Source organism: Lissotriton helveticus, chromosome 11 (assembly GCF_964261635.1).
Source record: "Lissotriton helveticus chromosome 11, aLisHel1.1, whole genome shotgun sequence".
Taxonomy (NCBI): Eukaryota; Metazoa; Chordata; class Amphibia; order Caudata; family Salamandridae; genus Lissotriton; species Lissotriton helveticus.
Window position 1 is genome coordinate 390200832 of NC_136072.1, and position 17420 is coordinate 390218251.

Sequence of the window (17420 nt, forward strand, 5' to 3'; positions counted from 1 at the left end):
CTGTAATGCCAGAAACCGGTCCCCGGAAGCTTATTTCCTTTCCAGTAAAGAATTGGCCTGGTAGTTTGGTCCGCCCTGTTCCCATGATGCACTGGGCCAGGGTCAGACTAATTTGCATGTAGCCAGGTTCTGAGCTGGGATGGTGCAGTGAGCTAAAAAACGGTGATGGATCAAGCCCTGATCTTTTGACTGGGTAGGAGTGTTCTGCTTAATTCAGATACTCTGTCCATCACCACCCCCTTTATGAATCATTTTGGCCACCACAAGTGTGGAAGGGTATGCTCAGATGTGAGTCCCTTGCTCACTGCACCATCAGGATTCAAGCAAGCCGGGCCGAAGACGGCTGTAATGCCAGAAACCGGTCCCCGGAAGCTTATTTCCTTTCCAGTAAAGAATTGGCTTGGTAGTTTGGTCTGCCCTGTTCCCATGATGCACTGGGCCAGGGTCAGACTAATTTGCATGTAGCCAGGTTCTGAGCTGCGATGGTGCAGTGAGCTAAAAAACGGTGATGGATCAAGCCCTGATCTTTTGACTGGGTAGGAGTGTTCTGCTTAATTCAGATACTCTGTCCATCACCACCCCCTTTATGAATCGTTTTGGCCACCACAAGTGTGGAAGGGTATGCTCAGATGTGAGTCTCTTGCTCACTGCACCATCAGGATTCAAGCAAGCCGGGCCGAAGACGGCTGTAATGCCAGAAACCGGTCCCCGGAAGCTTATTTCCTTTCCAGTAAAGAATTGCCTTGGTAGTTTGGTCTGCCCTGTTCCCATGATGCACTGGGCCAGGGTCAGACTAATTTGCATGTAGCCAGGTTCTGAGCTGGGATGGTGCAGTGAGCTAAAAAACGGTGATGGATCAAGCCCTGATCTTTTGACTGGGTAGGAGTGTTCTGCTTAATTCAGATACTCTGTCCATCACCACCCCCTTTATGAATCGTTTTGGCCACCACAAGTGTGGAAGGGTATGCTCAGATGTGAGTCTCTTGCTCACTGCACCATCAGGATTCAAGCAAGCCGGGCCGAAGACGGCTGTAATGCCAGAAACCGGTCCCCGGAAGCTTATTTCCTTTCCAGTAAAGAATTGCCTTGGTAGTTTGGTCTGCCCTGTTCCCATGATGCACTGGGCCAGGGTCAGACTAATTTGCATGTAGCCAGGTTCTGAGCTGGGATGGTGCAGTGAGCTAAAAAACGGTGATGGATCAAGCCCTGATCTTTTGACTGGGTAGGAGTGTTCTGCTTAATTCAGATACTCTGTCCATCACCACCCCCTTTATGAATCGTTTTGGCCACCCACAAGTGTGGAAGGGTATGCTCAGATGTGAGTCCCTTGCTCACTGCACCATCAGGATTCAAGCAAGCCGGGCCGAAGACGGCTGTAATGCCAGAAACCGGTCCCCGGAAGCTTATTTCCTTTCCAGTAAAGAATTGGCTTGGTAGTTTGGTCTGCCCTGTTCCAATGATGCACTGGGCCAGGGTCAGACTAATTTGCATGTAGCCAGGTTCTGAGCTGGGATGGTGCAGTGAGCTAAAAAACGGTGATGGATCAAGCCCTGATCTTTTGACTGGGTAGGAGTGTTCTGCTTAATTCAGATACTCTGTCCATCACCACCCCCTTTATGAATCGTTTTGGCCACCACAAGTGTGGAAGGGTATGCTCAGATGTGAGTCCCTTGCTCACTGCACCATCAGGATTCAATCAAGCCGGGCCGAAGACGGCTGTAATGCCAGAAACCGGTCCCCGGAAGCTTATTTCCTTTCCAGTAAAGAATTGGCTTGGTACTTTGGTCTGCCCTGTTCCCATGATGCACTGGGCCAGGGTCAGACTAATTTGCATGTAGCCAGGTTCTGAGCTGGGATGGTGCAGTGAGCTAAAAAACGGTGATGGATCAAGCACTGATCTTTTGACTGGGTAGGAGTGTTCTGCTTAATTCAGATACTCTGTCCATCACCACCCCCTTTATGAATCGTTTTGGCCACCACAAGTGTGGAAGGGTATGCTCAGATGTGAGTCCCTTGCTCACTGCACCATCAGGATTCAAGCAAGCCGGGCCGAAGACGGCTGTAATGCCAGAAACCGGTCCCCGGAAGCTTATTTCCTTTCCAGTAAAGAATTGGCTTGGTAGTTTGGTCTGCCCTGTTCCCATGATGCTCTGGGCCAGGGTCAGACTAATTTGCATGTAGCCAGGTTCTGATCTGGGATGGTGCAGTGAGCTAAAAAACGGTGATGGATCAAGCCCTGATCTTTTAACTGGGTAGGAGTGTTCTGCTTAATTCAGATACTCTGTCCATCACCACCCCCTTTATGAATCGTTTTGGCCACCACAAGTGTGGAAGGGTATGCTCAGATGTGAGTCCCTTGCTCACTGCACCATCAGGATTCAAGCAAGCCGGGCCGAAGACGGCTGTAATGCCAGAAACCAGTCCCCGGAAGCTTATTTCCTTTCCAGTAAGGAATTGGCTTGGTAGTTTGGTCTGCCCTGTTCCCATGATGCACTGGGCCAGGGTCAGACTAATTTGCATGTAGCCAGGTTCTGAGCTGGGATGGTGCAGTGAGCTAAAAAACGGTGATGGATCAAGCCCTGATCTTTTGACTGGGTAGGAGTGTTCTGCTTAATTCAGATACTCTGTCCATCACCACCCCCTTTGTGAATCGTTTTGGCCACCACAAGTGTGGAAGGGTATGCTCAGATGTGAGTCCCTTGCTCACTGCACCATCGGGATTCAAGCAAGCCGGGCCGAAGACGGCTGTAATGCCAGAAACCGGTCCCCGGAAGCTTATTTCCTTTCCAGTAAAGAATTGGTCTGGTAGTTTGGTCCGCCCTGTTCCCATGATGCACTGGGCCAGGGTCAGACTAATTTGCATGTAGCCAGGTTCTGAGCTGGGATGGTGCAGTGAGCTAAAAAACGGTGATGGATCAAGCCCTGATCTTTTGACTGGGTAGGAGTGTTCTGCTTAATTCAGATACTCTGTCCATCATCACCCCCTTTATGAATCATTTTGGCCACCACAAGTGTGGAAGGGTATGCTCAGATGTGAGTCCCTTGCTCACTGCACCATCAGGATTCAAGCAAGCCGGGCCGAAGACGGCTGTAATGCCAGAAACCGGTCCCCGGAAGCTTATTTCCTTTCCAGTAAAGAATTGGCTTGGTAGTTTGGTCTGCCCTGTTCCCATGATGCACTGGGCCAGGGTCAGACTAATTTGCATGTAGCCAGGTTCTGAGCTGGGATGGTGCAGTGAGCTAAAAAACGGTGATGGATCAAGCCCTGATCTTTTGACTGGGTAGGAGTGTTCTGCTTAATTCAGATACTCTGTCCATCACCACCCCCTTTATGAATCGTTTTGGCCACCACAAGTGTGGAAGGGTATGCTCAGATGTGAGTCTCTTGCTCACTGCACCATCAGGATTCAAGCAAGCCGGGCCGAAGACGGCTGTAATGCCAGAAACCGGTCCCCGGAAGCTTATTTCCTTTCCAGTAAAGAATTGCCTTGGTAGTTTGGTCTGCCCTGTTCCCATGATGCACTGGGCCAGGGTCAGACTAATTTGCATGTAGCCAGGTTCTGAGCTGGGATGGTGCAGTGAGCTAAAAAACGGTGATGGATCAAGCCCTGATCTTTTGACTGGGTAGGATTGTTCTGCTTAATTCAGATACTCTGTCCATCACCACCCCCTTTATGAATCGTTTTGGCCACCACAAGTGTGGAAGGGTATGCTCAGATGTGAGTCTCTTGCTCACTGCACCATCAGGATTCAAGCAAGCCGGGCCGAAGACGGCTGTAATGCCAGAAACCGGTCCCCGGAAGCTTATTTCCTTTCCAGTAAAGAATTGCCTTGGTAGTTTGGTCTGCCCTGTTCCCATGATGCACTGGGCCAGGGTCAGACTAATTTGCATGTAGCCAGGTTCTGAGCTGGGATGGTGCAGTGAGCTAAAAAACGGTGATGGATCAAGCCCTGATCTTTTGACTGGGTAGGAGTGTTCTGCTTAATTCAGATACTCTGTCCATCACCACCCCCTTTATGAATCGTTTTGGCCACCCACAAGTGTGGAAGGGTATGCTCAGATGTGAGTCCCTTGCTCACTGCACCATCAGGATTCAAGCAAGCCGGGCCGAAGACGGCTGTAATGCCAGAAACCGGTCCCCGGAAGCTTATTTCCTTTCCAGTAAAGAATTGGCTTGGTAGTTTGGTCTGCCCTGTTCCAATGATGCACTGGGCCAGGGTCAGACTAATTTGCATGTAGCCAGGTTCTGAGCTGGGATGGTGCAGTGAGCTAAAAAACGGTGATGGATCAAGCCCTGATCTTTTGACTGGGTAGGAGTGTTCTGCTTAATTCAGATACTCTGTCCATCACCACCCCCTTTATGAATCGTTTTGGCCACCACAAGTGTGGAAGGGTATGCTCAGATGTGAGTCCCTTGCTCACTGCACCATCAGGATTCAATCAAGCCGGGCCGAAGACGGCTGTAATGCCAGAAACCGGTCCCCGGAAGCTTATTTCCTTTCCAGTAAAGAATTGGCTTGGTACTTTGGTCTGCCCTGTTCCCATGATGCACTGGGCCAGGGTCAGACTAATTTGCATGTAGCCAGGTTCTGAGCTGGGATGGTGCAGTGAGCTAAAAAACGGTGATGGATCAAGCACTGATCTTTTGACTGGGTAGGAGTGTTCTGCTTAATTCAGATACTCTGTCCATCACCACCCCCTTTATGAATCGTTTTGGCCACCACAAGTGTGGAAGGGTATGCTCAGATGTGAGTCCCTTGCTCACTGCACCATCAGGATTCAAGCAAGCCGGGCCGAAGACGGCTGTAATGCCAGAAACCGGTCCCCGGAAGCTTATTTCCTTTCCAGTAAAGAATTGGCTTGGTAGTTTGGTCTGCCCTGTTCCCATGATGCACTGGGCCAGGGTCAGACTAATTTGCATGTAGCCAGGTTCTGATCTGGGATGGTGCAGTGAGCTAAAAAACGGTGATGGATCAAGCCCTGATCTTTTAACTGGGTAGGAGTGTTCTGCTTAATTCAGATACTCTGTCCATCACCACCCCCTTTATGAATCGTTTTGGCCACCACAAGTGTGGAAGGGTATGCTCAGATGTGAGTCCCTTGCTCACTGCACCATCAGGATTCAAGCAAGCCGGGCCGAAGACGGCTGTAATGCCAGAAACCAGTCCCCGGAAGCTTATTTCCTTTCCAGTAAGGAATTGGCTTGGTAGTTTGGTCTGCCCTGTTCCCATGATGCACTGGGCCAGGGTCAGACTAATTTGCATGTAGCCAGGTTCTGAGCTGGGATGGTGCAGTGAGCTAAAAAACGGTGATGGATCAAGCCCTGATCTTTTGACTGGGTAGGAGTGTTCTGCTTAATTCAGATACTCTGTCCATCACCACCCCCTTTATGAATCGTTTTGGCCACCACAAGTGTGGAAGGGTATGCTCAGAAGTGAGTCCCTTGCTCACTGCACCATCAGGATTCAAGCAAGCCGGGCCGAAGACGGCTGTAATGCCAGAAACCGGTCCCCGGAAGCTTATTTCCTTTCCAGTAAAGAATTGGCTTGGTAGTTTGGTCTGCCCTGTTCCCATGATGCACTGGGCCAGGGTCAGACTAATTTGCATGTAGCCAGGTTCTGAGCTGGGATGGTGCAGTGAGCTAAAAAACGGTGATGGATCAAGCCCTGATCTTTTGACTGGATAGGAGTGTTCTGCTTAATTCAGATACTCTGTCCATCACCACCCCCTTTATGAATCGTTTTGGCCACCACAAGTGTGGAAGGGTATGCTCAGATGTGAGTCCCTTGCTCACTGCATCATCAGGATTCAAGCAAGCCGGGCCGAAGACGGCTGTAATGCCAGAAACCGGTCCCCGGAAGCTTATTTCCTTTCCAGTAAGGAATTGGCTTGGTAGTTTGGTCTGCCCTGTTCCCATGATGCACTGGGCCAGGGTCAGACTAATTTGCATGTAGCCAGGTTCTGAGCTGGGATGGTGCAGTGAGCTAAAAAACGGTGATGGATCAAGCCCTGATCTTTTGACTGGGTAGGAGTGTTCTGCTTAATTCAGATACTCTGTCCATCACCACCCCCTTTCTGAACCGTTTTGGCCACCACAAGTGTGGAAGGGTATGCTCAGAAGTGAGTCCCTTGCTCACTGCACCATCAGGATTCAAGCAAGCCGGGCCGAAGACGGCTGTAATGCCAGAAACCGGTCCCCGGAAGCTTATTTCCTTTCCAGTAAAGAATTGGCTTGGTAGTTTGGTCTGCCCTTTTCCCATGATGCACTGGGCCAGGGTCAGACTAATTTGCATGTAGCCAGGTTCTGAGCTGGGATGGTGCAGTGAGCTAAAAAATGGTGATGGATCAAGCCCTGATCTTTTGACTGGGTAGGAGTGTTCTGCTTAATTCAGATACTCTGTCCATCACCACCCCCTTTATGAATCGTTTTGGCCACCACAAGTGTGGAAGGGTATGATCAGATGTGAGTCCCTTGCTCACTGCATCATCAGGATTCAAGCAAGCCGGGCCGAAGACGGCTGTAATGCCAGAAACCGGTCCCCGGAAGCTTATTTCCTTTCCAGTAAAGAATTGGCTTGGTACTTTGGTCTGCCCTGTTCCCATGATGCACTGGGCCAGGGTCAGACTAATTTGCATGTAGCCAGGTTCTGAGCTGGGATGGTGCAGTGAGCTAAAAAACGGTGATGGATCAAGCCCTGATCTTTTGACTGGGTAGGAGTGTTCTGCTTAATTCAGATACTCTGTCCATCACCACCCCCTTTATGAATCGTTTTGGCCACCACAAGTGTGGAAGGGTATGCTCAGATGTGAGTCCCTTGCTCACTGCACCATCAGGATTCAAGCAAGCCGGGCCGAAGATGGCTGTAATGCCAGAAACCGGTCCCCGGAAGCTTATTTCCTTTCCAGTAAAGAATTGGCTTGGTAGTTTGGTCTGCCCTGTTCCCATGATGCACTGGGCCAGGGTCAGACTAATTTGCATGTAGCCAGGTTCTGAGCTGGGATGGTGCAGTGACCTAAAAAACGGTGATGGATCAAGCCCTGATCTTTTGATTGGGTAGGAGTGTTCTGCTTAATTCAGATACTCTGTCCATCACCACCCCCTTTATGAATCGTTTTGGCCACCACAAGTGTGGAAGGGTATGCTCAGATGTGAGTCCCTTGCTCACTGCACCATCAGGATTCAAGCAAGCCGGGCCGAAGACGGCTGTAATGCCAGAAACCGGTCCCCGGAAGCTTATTTTCTTTCCAGTAAAGAATTGGCTTGGTAGTTTGGTCTGCCCTGTTCCCATGATGCACTGGGCCAGGGTCAGACTAATTTGCATGTAGCCAGGTTCTGAGCTGGGATGGTGCAGTGAGCTAAAAAAAACGGTGATGGATCAAGCCCTGATCTTTTGACTGGGTAGGAGTGTTCTGCTTAATTCAGATACTCTGTCCATCACCACCCCCTTTATGAATCGTTTTGGCCACCACAAGTGTGGAAGGGTATGCTCAGATGTGAGTCCCTTGCTCACTGCACCATCAGGATTCAAGCAAGCCGGGCCGAAGACGGCTGTAATGCCAGAAACCGGTCCCCGGAAGCTTATTTCCTTTCCAGTAAAGAATTGGCTTGGTAGTTTGGTCTGCCCTGTTCCCATGATGCACTGGGCCAGGGTCAGACTAATTTGCATGTAGCCAGGTTCTGAGCTGGGATGGTGCAGTGAGCTAAAAAACGGTGATGGATCAAGCCCTGATCTTTTGACTGGGTAGGAGTGTTCTGCTTAATTTAGATACTCTGTCCATCACCACCCCCTTTATGAATCAAAAGAATAGCTCTGCACCAATGCTATAGAAACAGAGCAAGATCTCCGCAGTCAAGCTATCCATCACTGACCTTGAATAGAAAACAAAATACTCTGCAACGTCCCAGAGGCAGAAGCGAGTTTAATGCTTATCCGCTCCTCTGTTGACCTAACGTGCCGCTGCCAGTGTTCATGGGACTTGTAGTCTCCTGAACACCAAGGCGCTTCCTAGCATGAACTGACCCATGGAAAATAGAACAGGGTTCAGATGCGTATCCTGACAACTCTGCTCTGGGCACCAAGACCACACGTGGGAAGATCCCATCTGCTCCTCGCCTCTTCGTCCTGCAATCTCACTGCAACGTCTGTGCTCGTGCTCCGTACAGGTCCTCCCAAGGCCTGTGGACATAAAGGATAACGGACGGAACCTCCCGTGGAGTGAATAATCACTGCCCTGCATCAACAGGCACCACAACACAACTGACCGGTTTGCTGATCTGGGGCTCCCACAAACTCCACAAGGCTCAGCAACACTGGTGGTGGTTCTGGTCTCCCTTGAGCCCTGAGCTGTCCTCTCATCAAGTAGAGGCCAGTATCCCTCATCGGGGTCTCTAAAACTGAACCCCTGTGCACCGCGCCATGGCATCACATCATCGCTCTGCAACCGCATCAGTAGTCCCGACTGACTCGTATCAACAAAGTTGAGTGCATCGAAAGGTTCTACCAATGAGTCTGTCCCTACTATAACTGATCAGCACCGATGCAGTTGGTTGGAATGGACGGATTCTGTTGTCTTCACCATCATGGTAGCTCATGCAGAGCTACTGACTAGGTGCAACAGTGCTAAAGCTCCTCATCAACTTTTTACCTGCATCCTTAAACTCGAGTGGCCTTAGTCTTCCATGCCTCCTGGTCACCCTTGAGTGGCATAGACTCTGTCACCTCTGCTTTCAGATACTCTTTGACTTGAACATCTGTGTGGTTTCCAACCAACTCTTTTCATCTTTCGGTGGTAAAACTGCAACTGCAAAGTAACCATTGAGCAGGATTGAGTACACAGTTATGTATCTTCTTTGCACATGACAATAGTGGGGTTCCTAGAATCTCTCCTGGGGTTGTTGCTTGGGTCCCCGACTCTTTAACGTCTCCTGGGTCCAGTCTCAACTTAGATCGTGATTCACATTCCCCTATTTTGATATATGGTCTGGTCTCCCCCTAGGGACCACTGCGTTTTGGAGCTACTTGCTATTCTATGTCCAAAGTATTGTGAGCATTGTGATTATATCTCCGGGTAAGAGACATTGTAATTTGTTAGTGAGTGAGTTTATTAAATAACTATTTTTATAAGTATACTGTGTGGTTCTTTTTCATTTAGAAAATACTAATAGATTAGATACTGATAAACGGAGCTGCTTTGCACTCCTCCTAGATTAAGCCTGAAGACTGCTCTCCACCACTTAGAGAGCTTTCTGTGGTTATCTAAACCCCTAAAATCACCTTAAGGGTCGCCTGGGTTAGTACAGGGTGCTACACTTACATGAGTGAGCACCATATACTTACTGACCCGGCTTCTCACACCCCGCTACTCTTATGACGTGTTGCATCATGATGCCACGCCAGATAACCAATTCTCCCATTCTGGGAAAATCGGACCACAAGATCTACTGAAACAACACAAGATCACACACATTTGCGTTCATTGTTTGACTAACGCAATCAGTGATTTCAATGGTCGTTTTCTAATGGGAGCGGAAGTACTTTAATGCAGGCTGTGGACACAGCAGTTTGAGTAGATTGTTTACTCGAGCTGCCAGAAAACAGGAGGATACTGTAGTACAGTAGCACCTTCCTCTTCCTGTCATGAAGACTCCTCCCTCTGCTTTGTTTAGTCCTTGGTCACTTTGGATTTGGATTTTTGAGGCAAATCATCATGCTCTCTCTTTGTCTGCAATCTTTGATGTAGCCACACTATTGGAATCTTAACTTTTTGGGAGAAATCAAGTAAGTTCAATGCAGCAGTTTCAAAAAGTTTGTTGTCTGAGGGAGGGCATGCACCAGTGTTATTTATGCGTTTTGGGAATTTTTATTGTGTTTCTTTGTTGGTTGGTGACCTGGCTGTAACAGGGGCGTGCCCATGAGAGATTACCTTTTTTTAAGGGGGGATATTTGCACTTTCTTTTGACGGTAGTAGCCTAGGTTTTCTTGTGTGTTTTTATTTTTTATTTGAGGCTAATTTGGTTACCATTCTACACTGTCATTATATTACTCTCTGATGTCTAGTTTGACCTGTACTAGGCTTGTATGTATTTTTGCTGTATGTTTCACATCTCACCGCTGCTGTAGTATATGCTTATAAAAAATATCTAGAGGGTTTTGGATAAATGTGGATTAAATGCAAAAAGCAGGTTACTGTAAATTTTGTCTGCATGTCTCTTTTTTCTCATAATACCGGTGCAATGCTTTCCCTGCAATGCTAAAAGCTGATTTTTTAGCGGTGTGGGAAATGCATGCGCAGGACAGGGGAGCTGTCTTCTTTGTTCTCCTTGCCTCTCTCTTTGCTGGCCATAATGAGAGGCCATTTGTGAAGTCAGGGTGTGTTGTCATGCTGGCAATGTTTGTCTTTATTCTCTATATCTCCTACTTTGCAAGCCACACTGTAACCACTATTTTGTGGTACTAGTTAATGTGTGTGTGATTGCTGGCCATTTTGTCTTTGTCTTTCATCCCTTCTTCATTGGCCATGTGGTGGATGAGTTAGCGTCCACCATTTTGTGAAGCCTGTGTGTGCTTCAATTATTTAACTTTTAAAAAGCTGTTTTCTAGGAACAGTGTTAGAAGAGGCCTATGACATTTTTGTTCATTTTCTTCTTTATCCCCGATGTATTTATTTGTACTTGCCACTGATTGTAGTAGAGTGATATTGCTTTTATTAATTTTTTTATTTTTTATGCCACCCATTTCCTCCCATAGAGACCGAGTGGGCCCTGGTGGGGCACTAGTATTTATTTTATATAATTGTTATCAATATTTGTTTGCCCCCTCCTGCCTCCCATAGAATCTGCATGTGTAATGGTGGGCTACCATCAAATATTTATTTATGTTTTTTTAATATTTTGCTTGCCTCATCTTTTCTCCCATAGAGTCTACTTGTGTCCAAGTGGGGCACCAGCAAATATTTAATGTATTTATTATATTTGATACCTTCACCCTCTGCCTCCTATAGGGGTCCCAGCATGGCTCTGGGTGGCCACAAACTAACCTTCTCTGTGTAATATTGTCAAGTGAAAAAACACTGTTGTTTTTGGAATGATGAAGGTGATGATGATGAATTCACCTGTGTTACAATGACTATATTCTTCTGGTTGCCATGTTTCACTGATTTGTTTTGTTACTTTAGTTGCACGCGCTGCAGAAAACATCATAAATGATACTGATACGGAGAGAAGCCCCTGAAGGAATCAGCTGACATATGCAGCTGAGTACTCAACTACTATGCACTTCTGCTACTAGTGTTAAGCTCTAACTTCTAGTGCTAAGAAGGTGGACCACAAAGAAGGAGTACCCTCCTAAGAAAGTAGCCAGTGGAGAGGAGAAAATCTGGTTGCCAACACTGGCATCAAGCTCTCACATTTTTTTAGGAAACGTGAAGTACCTACTGCAGCTTCTTCTGGGCAGAAAGAGTCAGAGATTACTACATCAAAGGCACCGCCACCATCAAAACCTAAAGCCATGTCCCTCAGCATGCAAAACAGTGAATCTGAAATGAGTCTGTCTCAGCCACAAACTAAACAATTGTAGGAAAGTGGATAACAGGAGGCACAGTCAGCAAAAGATCTTACAGACATAGGCGCAGAACAGGAGGTTGAGGTTTTTGCTAGGCAAGATATTGGCAAGTACACTGCTGTTACCCATCAGCTTCATAATCTACAACAAGTAAAAGAAAGAGCACTCCCTCCTTTTCTCCAGGCTCTACATCTGATGATCTGGATATGAAATGGATCCCAGCCGAGTCTGAGACACAAGAGAAAAGCAAAATTCCTGAAAGCCTCGCAACTGAGGAATGTATCGATAACGGTGACGAGCCAGTGATCATTAGTGTGTAAAATGGCTCAGAGAAGGTACAAATCACTTCTATTCAACCTGCTCAGAGGCATGTGGCTCCAGCAACAACTCTGACTCCTATAATTGCAAGATCCATGAAACCTGCAACCGCTACCACCCCTTCCTCAGTAGCAGCACCTACTACAGAAAGGGAAACAACACCACCACCACCACCTGGCTTCACCTCCAGTTCTTCAGGATTTGGCACAATAAGAAAAATCTCCACCCCAGTTTCAGACCCCTTTACGCATGAGGATAACATTGCAACATGCTCAGTTTGTCACAAGAAAATTTGTCATGGTAGGCGAGGTGGGCACTGGAATCCAAGGACCTGATTTAGATCTTGGTGGGACTTCTGTTGTCCCTCCATGATGGCGGTTACAAGTACTTTGTAAGGTTGACGGAGTTTGCCCACAATATTACGATGTGAGCTGGCTGTACTGCCATCCATGTCGACAGACTGACTCGTTTACCATTGCATAAGTAGCGCACCTACATCGATGCGGTGGACTCCATTGCTGGCTAACAGTACTCCATCGCCGTCAGGCCAGCAGGTTTGTGCTGAGCTGAACTGATTTAGATCTCCCCGTTGTGCTGGAGTTTTCCTGGTGGTGGATTCCTGATGGAGTGAGTCCCTGGTGGAGTGGAGACTGGTAAGTACCACTTTTATATTGTGCCACTACACATATAGGTTGAGCTTGGTGTAAAAATATATGTAGGTAATGTGTCATGCCCCTTTTTGAACATGTAGCATAGCACACATACAATATACACACACTATTGATTGTACACCCAGATGCACCACAAACACAACACCCACAACCACCACAGCCAAAATAAAAATGATCAGTTTCAAAACAGGTGTGTTCATTTTACATTGATTACTTGTTAAATGATTACTAATGCATTACAGATAAGAAAAACATTGCATGCAATGGCAATGTAAAAATACATGAGGCTAAATAAATATTAACACGCAAATCATAGTAAGACATGTTTAATTGACTTACCTGTGATACCGGTGACAACGAAGTTGATTAGCGTCAGGGTCAAGTTGTAGCAGCAAAGGATGGAAGTAAACATGGGGTGCAAGGTTGAAAATGAATGGTGAAACAGAAACAAAAGGTAAGTTATTATTTTGTTTACTTCGATTCTGCTAACTCAAGTATGAAGGTATTCCTGCCACAGCTGTTCTGACTGAAAGGCACATCGTAATTTGCCTGGCGCTAATCCTGTCTGGACTTGCTCTGGGAGCTGCTTTTGCCTGCGATGCTGTTGTGGTGGGAGGATAATCTTGGCAGAGTTGGTGTAACTCGGACGGTCATTTTCCATGGACCTGCCAGCATCTAAATCGCGCAGGCGACCACCAAGTAGGCGGGATGTTAAACTGTCGACAAAGTGATGGTGGGACTAGATCCGCCAAGATCTAAATCAGGCCCCAACTGTCTCATTTGAAAAAACTACACACAATCATGTGGGAACAGCAAATTAAAAGCATAGCTGTGTGATGGAGAGAACCACCAGTTGAAATGATAGAAGAAGGCAGTCAGGAATAAGATGATGCTAGCAGCAGCATTCCACAAAGCAACTCTGTAAGCCTCCTCCATAGTATAGAATCCTCACCCACAGCATCCTCTGCATGGCACAGGCCACAGTGGATACAGCAACTTCTACCTCAAAGCACCCCGGCAGCCTACCTTGTCCCTTGTAGCAGTAATACCACATAAAAAACAGCCAAATATTAAGGCTATGTTTGCCAAGGAGTCCCCGTATCACCAGAACAAAGAAAACGCATGTTTCTATAAATGGAAGCTGGCTAAAACGTGAGCACTTGGCCTCCTCCCTTTCCTGGAATTTATGGAAGCTCTTTGCCCAAAGTGAAAGATTCCTAGCTGTAACTATTTTTCCACAGTGTCTGTGCCAGCGCTGCATAGATGAAGTGTTGTAATTGGTTGAGAAAGGAATGAATCAGAGAACAATTCAGTCAATCTATTTCAACAACAACATGTGGAAGTCACCAAGAAACAGATTACATATGCATCACTGCACCCTGGGCCTCTTTCCAGGGAGACAGGCAAAAGTTAGCTGTTGGCCTCATTTTGAATTATGCTTTTTAGGGCATTCGGTAGCAGCAACAATTGCCATGTTCGCCATTGAGAAATTGCAAAGAGCTACCAACATCTCAGAAGAGTGCAATATCTAGGTCTATGAATGACTTATTACCAGAAGTCTTACATTTGGATTTTGTTGGCCGTTACGATGGAAGTAATATATTAAAAGCTATGGCTAACATGGATATTCCAGCGACTTGTGTTTAGTGTTTTGTATCAATCTAATTGTGCAGGACTTTCTACAAAAAAGAAGAGGTAGTCAGGAATATACTGGTCTCCTGCAGAAGAACATGCCCCCATTTCAGTCATTCATTCAAAGCCCAACAGCAGCTGATTATACTTCATTGTGCTAATAAACTATCTGTAAACGTGCTTGTATGGGGACTGGTAGGTGCCAACAGGGTAGTACTCAACTTGCTATGTGCTGGAACACCTGTTTGAGCAGCACCAGCCTATGAATGTTTAAGTAATTCAAAGGTGAGGAGATGCAACTGCCAAAGCCAAGAAAATGGGAAGGACACATGGGGGCTACTGGAGGGCCTGATACAAATGCTACTTAGATTATGGCACTGTAACTCAGCAAGGAAGACAGTACCATGAATCAGCAATCCCATTATTGCATCTGCCACAGGATCAGTTGAAAAAGGTGGAACACACGTTGACAAGTGCCAGTGAAGGAGCCGCTTATTTGGTGGATAGCTCATTCCTTCACTTGAACAATAATCAAAGACTGCAAAATGAGATTGTGTCCTCCAAAGACTACATCTGTGCCCCAATACTGGATCCGCAACACAAAAACGTGGAGGCCTCTGTCATTTCTTTTAATGAAATGGATGTCTTCGTTTAACACCAACTGATCTAGAAGACGAACTACTGCAAATTTGAGGCCAATGAGGAGTTTCTGTAGTGCAGCCTTCCACCTCTACACAAGGCAGTGCTGTTGGCGCATCTTCTCTGCAGCATCAACAAGAACCATTGACAGCTACTGCAAAACCCACAGCAATAACTGCTTCATGTTCACAGCCAACCTCTAAGGTGGGTTGGTTTCATGCAGCTGGACTTAAGTGAAGTGCAGAGTAACAGGCACAGCAAGTGGCATCACCAATGACAATTCAGAAGATGGTCAAAGGCTATCTGGATGACCCAACAAAGTTGTACCTATATCAAGACTCATTGATCTATTAATATGTCAGGGGGCACAGTGGCTAGAGCTCAACAGGCTTGCAATAAAGTATCTTGCAAGCAATAAGCCTCATAACTCATATAAAAATAGGCCTCAGCATGGCCTAAAAGCACTTTTTTGCACCATGCGTTATCTCCTTCAGGTCCCAAACTATTTGTTGGTGTATGGCAGAGTCCCTGGTGGTATTCGTTGGGTGTGACTTGGGTAGCTGTGGACCTCGCTTTCCTGCAGTACTGTCAAAGTCATTGCCGGTGTCTGTTTGGCTGGTGCTCCGAGGCAATAGCAAATGCCTCCTCCTCCTCGAGCACCACCAGCTAGTGGTACGCTTGCAATTGCCTTCATTTTCAGGAAGCACAGACGCGCAGCTGTGTTCCACAAGGAGTGAGCCTTCGGGGCAGGTCATCTGGCAGGAGTACCTCGATGGTCCAAAGAAAAAAGAAAAGAACATGAATTGTAGTACTCTACACATTTTACAGTAGGCACGAAAGTGTTGTCCCTTACGGCCATTTCAATTTTTTTGAAGTTTTGTTTGGTAAAGGGGCACATTTTTTCAATACATTCTTCCAACAATGCAGTGGCAGTCCGTGCTATGACTTAATCCATGATCATCACCATAATCAAAAATATATATTCTTACCAAAGAGTATGAAAAGTGAAAATGATTTCATGTGGTGACATCTGCAACAGACGTTTAGTGTATGTTAATTAATTAATTAACTGCTAAATATATACATATTGCCATTGATAAACATGACACATTTAATTAATGCTGCACAATTTACTTGACTATAATGTGCAGCATTAATGGAGACGTCCTGGAGCGGCAGCATATTTGTTTTCGAACAGGTAGTGAGTGGCATGTGAACATAAAATCCAATGGCCCTACTCTTATTCTTTCTACTCCCTCCTGAGACCCACCCTAAGTAGGACTCCAGGTTTATGCTTGGCTATGGATTGGCTGGGCGTCATATACTAGTATACTTATTCATGTGGTTAATGGGATGCAGAAGCGGGAACAGTAATGAAGCCATGAATGTAGTCAGTTAGGTAGAACCTGAATGAAAATGTGGCACATGCTGAGATGGTATTGAAATGTATGGGCTGAGTGGGATGGGAAGATTGGGGTACGTAATAGGCGAGTGGGCACTGGGCATCACATCTTTTATTCTAGCAATTGAATAATAGGGAGGATCAGACAGAAACATATGAAGGTGGATGATTTATAAAAAGGTTTGCTAAGTGGGCTTGAAAGAAAGTGAGGAATATCTTAACAAATGCAGTAGTTGAGAAATGTAAATGACTTACCACTTGTCCTAGCAGCCACTCCTCCCCCCTCCTCTGGATTGTGGTCTCTGCCCTCCTATGCAAGAGCATGGAATACTTCCTGTCCTGGACAAAAACATAACACACACATGTTGATACCTGCTGTAACCATCATCTTATTTTACACAAGCTACAACATCAATACATCACTAATGTTAGGTTATCTTATCTACTATCCAATGTATCAATTTGTCTTTAATGCACCGAGTGAGTAGTCAATTATTCAAGGATGTAGAATATATATGTTTTTCATAATGTAGCCACATGGCTCAAAAAGGATTGGAAAAGCAAGCAATAAAGGAAATGGAAAGGGTGTATGGTAGGATCTTGACATACTACGCTGTCATGATATTATGGAAATTGTATGATATGACATCCTGTTGGAGTCCATGAGACATATCTCTGTACCTGTACTATGGACTGTTTGCTCAATAAAGACTTCTGTCAACCTGTATGATGTGAATACTTAGGTCTGTGTTTCCCTATACATTATCAATAATCCTTTGTTAACACAACTATACATGTAAAAGATGGGTGAGAGAAAGGTTACTAAAAGGCAGTGTAAGGAAACTACATACTGGAGGAAGTCATCTGGGGAAACTGGGAGAATGTAAAAGAAAACACAAGTGTGTGGTTAAAGCAGAAACTAAATAGGTGGGGGAGTTAGAGAAAATACAAATGACTCTAATACATGCTAGTTTAATGGCAGAACATATTCAACATTACTTACAACCAGCACCTGCAGGAATGGAAAACAGGGATTTTGCATCAGTATAATGAGGCAAGTGGAGGTCGGCGGTGGTGGACTGTCCTGAAACGAGGAAATATAAATATGAGATCAGTTGGTACACATTACTAGGTCTGACTAAGCTATCCCTTATTTCCCTTCAATTCAACCCTAACAATAAAATATTTTACTTTCC